At 36.3% G+C, this 4,712-nt stretch overlaps 1 long non-coding RNA gene across 1 annotated transcript; it reads left to right on the forward strand.

The window, feature by feature from the left end:
• The first annotated feature begins 797 nt into the window (after window positions 1–797).
• Window positions 798–1,723, forward strand: LOC111903585 (uncharacterized). The gene is made up of 3 exons (XR_002854229.3): window positions 798–1,196; window positions 1,323–1,395; window positions 1,517–1,723. It is a non-coding gene; the product is annotated as an uncharacterized LOC111903585 (long non-coding RNA).
• Window positions 1,724–4,712: the final 2,989 nt, after the last annotated feature.

The raw sequence follows: 4,712 nt of genomic DNA on the forward strand, positions 1-4,712 counted from the left end.
GCCTGTTGGAGTCAGAATAGCAACAACGGTTGAAAGGGAGGGTAGTAGTGAATCAACAAACAGCTAAAGAGGTTCTTTTTTTTTTATAGATATCGATGTTGTATTTAGGATGCGTGTTTGTTGTTGGATATTGACAGGAAGAAAATGTAGAACAATTATGTATGGGTTTGGGGTTTCACTTGACAGATATAAAAGGGAACACACGTTTCCTTTGGATGTGTTCAACTGTGATGTGCAGGATACATTTTTAGTTGTTTATCAGTTTATTTTACTTATGAAGATTGTAATGGTACCATTGTCTTTGAGTATTAACTTGTATTTGAGTGTTGTGTTCTGTTTGATGTTTGACAGGGGAAGGAAGAAGAACAACTATAGATGGATGAGTGTAGGTGTTTTCTAACAGTGCAAAAAGAGTGAAATGTTATCCCAAGAACATGTTCCAAAGACCCACTTCAAACACAAGGTTCGTTCAAAGTTTTTTGTTAATTTTTCCGTTTTTTTTTCAATACCTACTGAAAATGAATCAGTACCTGTTGATTGTGTTTTTGACCATCTAATGACATAAAAATCCTTAATAGTTTGTTACCGTGGAAGTTTTTTTTGGCTGGGAGAAATGACATTTTTTCATCCGTATTCAGGGGACTCTATACTGGAGACATAGATACTCCTACAGTAGTGATCGACCAGGTAAATCACGCTGACTTTGCTGTATTATCTTTTGGTTTTGGTGTTTATTCAGGTGTAAATTACTTTCATCTCAATTCCTTTAGTTTTTTTGGTTATTTTAATGAGTTTATCTCATGTTGTAGTTTGAACAAGATGAGGATTGACATTAATTTCTTGGATTAAGATCATCAAGGTTGTTGAATAGCGACATGGTTCTTCATCTCTTACAAGGACAGATCTGTTATCGATGCTTTCAACTTGAAATTAATTTCCTCCTTATAAAGTGTTTGTATATACTGTTTCATTCCAGAATACTTTCTTTGATTCTTATATTAAACTTTACACATATAGACAGGGCATTTGACACATATGCGAAAGTGATAGTGAATGCAGGTGGACCTTTTTGTGACTCTGTTGGAAACCTAGTTGATAGAGATGCAGAACCAATGATCTGTCCTAGCAGTGGGGTCCACATAGTCCACCCCGACTACTATTCTCCAGAAGGAATGGGTTTGATTGTCCCCAAAAATGTAAATCTTCATTTTGATTTTTATTTTGATTTCACATTCGTTTATTTCATCATCAATTTTTTTGACTTTTCTATTAGAAACCTTATTCTTTTATGTTTATGATGTTCATTTTTCTGGTGGTTGTAGATTGAGATTATGTTTGATTATGGTCTAGAGGATCACATTTGAATCTAATATGGCTTCATGGTGTTAAATGAAGGTACCACCTGAAGAATTTTGTTGATTTATTCGTTGGGCAATAAATTATGATTATTATATTTATAGTTGGTTGGCTAATTATCATTCACTTTTTCCTTGATTTTGTATTTGGTTCTTGGCAGTTGATTTGAGGAATGTATTTTGATTGGAGCATTGTTGTTGATGAAAAAATGATGATATTGATTTGTGCTATTAAAGCTCCAAGATTTGGTGAGAACAGAATGGTTGGTGGTATTGTATGTAATTAACCAAGTCTAGTCTTTGGTTATCTTAATCTGTTCTCTAATGGTGTTGTATGTTATTCTTACTTCTTGATCTTCTTTCTTAACCATTTTTTTTTTGAAATTTAAATAAATATTAATTATTGAGCTAACAAAAAAATATAAAAAAATGCAGCATAATTTCGTAGATGGAATGACTTTAGGAAGTGCTTTTCTTTTATACGGGTCTGTTGGTGGGTGGTCAAGAACACTTTTTCTTCTTGCACATGAACTTCCTTAAGAGGTATGAAAACTGAAAATGTTTTTATTAAATCTATTTAACAAATTTATATATTATCATTAAAAGAATTAATTTTTGCAGATTGGTGATTTTGGGATCTTGGTGAGGTCTGGTTTTAGTGTTTTTAAACCTCTGTTCTTTAACTTTCTCTCTGCACCGCATTGGTTAGTTTTTTTTTTTTTTTAAAAAAATTGTTTTATTAAAAGCATATCTTTTATTAAAAGGATAAATAAAAATAAAAACTTTCTAACAAAGACCAAATAATAGGCATTGTTATGGGGACAAGATCCAAGGCAATCATCTTTGATTAATGTATGCCTTCTTTTAATAACTCTAATTTTGATGACCAATTATTGATATTATTATTATTACTACCTCCGTCCCAAATTGATACTCCAGTTTTGAATTTTGAAGTCTTTTTTCTTCAACTTTGACCTTAAATATTTTTGTTTTTGATAGATAATACTTGATGCAAAATATATAAATGGATTGTATTTTAAATGTTTTTTCATTGTTATAAGTTTTATCAAGTAATATATAACACAAATAAAAATATTTAAGGTCAAAGTTAAAGAAAAAAGACTTAAAAAGTCAAAAGTGGACTATCAATTTGGGACGGAGGGAGTATTATTATTATTATTATTATTATTATTATTATTATTAAGTGATATTTTAATAAAATTAAAAAATTGAACATGGATTTATAGCAAGTGGGTTTATAACTTGATATATATATATATATATATATATATATATATATATATATATATATATATATATATATATATATATATATATATATAGCTGAAACATCCCAAAAATACGACCCAAAATTTTTTGGTTTTAGATAATAATAAAAGTCATAACACTGAATGTCATATAATAAAAACCATACGTCGGGTATCTCAAAAGCCATAATAAAAGTGTCGTATCAAAAACTGTATCAAATCATGTCTAAGTATCTGAACAAAACTCCCAGGAATAAAGCTGAAGCTTTGGTGTGTGCGATGCCATCATCCCGAGCTCTTCCCTTTACTTGCGGAAGTACCTGAAACCAAAACTGAAACTGTAAGCACAAAGCTTAGTGAGCTCACCCAAACTACGACATACCTTACAAACATATAAACAACTACTGGGCCCCGCCCACTGCATCGGACCGAAGCCCGGAAACTGCATCGGACCGAAGTCCGGAACTAACCAGGGCCCTGCCCTTTGCATCGGACCGAAGTCCAGAACTAACTGCCTCGGACCGAAGTCCGGAACTAACTACATCGGACCGAAGCCCGGAACTGACTGCATCGGACCGAAGTCCGGAACTACTGAACATAGCATAGCATACACATATCCACTAGCATAGCAACGTAGACTGCATACTGAGTCGGGCCGTACCCAAAACACATAACACGCAAAACCTGTCTGAGCCACGAAGGCATCAAACATTCTAACTACTGCATTGGACCGAGGTCCGGAAACTACTACGAATTAAACGGGCTGGCATTGTGGCCTTAGACCCGTTCCTACTGGAAGGAAACTCACCTTGTAGTCTAGCTGCTGAAAGAACTGCTTCGGAATCTGTCTGCTGCGGCTCCGGTTTCACCCCAGCTACAATTTCCATAAGTACCCTCAATCAAATACCGATAATATTACTGAGGGTAAAATGACTATTTTACCCCTGGTCAAAGTCAACCTATTGGTCAAAGTCAACATTCAGTTGACTTGACTCGTCGAGTTGGGTCACCAACTCGTCGAGTCCTTACTCTCACTTTCTTTCTTCTGCTCGCTACTACTCGTCGAGTTTGGCATAGACTCGACGAGTTCCTCTTCGATACTAACACTCAGTCAATCTGCATCCGACTCACCGAGTTGTATGATCAACTCGTCGAGTCCTCCTTTAACACATGAACACTCTGAATGTGACTCGCCGAGTTGTATGAACAACTCGTCGAGTCTGTTCTTGAGGCATGAAGATTGCCTTGGATTCGCCGAGTCAGGGCATTGACTCGCCGAGTCCTTCCATGAATGAGTCTAACCTCCAGCTCACTGAGTCCATCTCTTACTCACTGGTTCCACTCGGCATAAATCGAAAAGGGGAAAACAGGGGACTCGCGACTCGACTCGTCGAGTCTGAAGAACGACTCGTCGAGTTGTATACATGCAATCACTATATACTCGATTCTGCTTGAATCCAGTTCATCCCTTTCGTAGATCTGGGTTCTAAGGGCTTGTTTAACACGTAAAGTTTCCAACTTTACGTGTAAATAAACACCAGATGAAGGTTTCAAGGCTCAAAACACACTATAAGAGTAGATCTTGGGCTTTCATGCAATTTGGCTCCATAAAGGTATTAGGTCTAGGCTTCTGGAACTCAAACATAGCTAGATCCGAAGGCTATTCATCTCAATGTGTCCTCTATGCTACTACCAAGCCAAGAAATGGTTCAAGAATAACTTTTATGGTGTTCCAAAGGGGATTAAAGCATAGAAACAGAAAAGGGTCGAGTTATACCTTACTATACTCTGAAATGCCACAAAGATCTTGGATCTCCTTCTTCTCCTCTTGATCTACCTTCCTTCTTCTCTCAAGATTTTCAAAGAATCACACCAAAACACACAAAATGCTAAGAGAGTTCTAGGGTTTCGAGAAGGATGCTCTGGGGGGTGATGGGGGCTGTCTTGGGGTCCCAAAAAGTTGATTAAATAGGGTGCAAACCCTTGAAATTAGGGTTTCATCCAGACTGGCGGACTTGCCGAGTTGCCAACTTAAACGTGCTCAAAATCCCGACTCTACTCGACGAGTCTGGCTGCTGACTCGTCGAGT

This window comes from Lactuca sativa, chromosome 8 (genome assembly GCF_002870075.4).
Source record: "Lactuca sativa cultivar Salinas chromosome 8, Lsat_Salinas_v11, whole genome shotgun sequence".
NCBI lineage: Eukaryota > Viridiplantae > Streptophyta > Magnoliopsida > Asterales > Asteraceae > Lactuca > Lactuca sativa.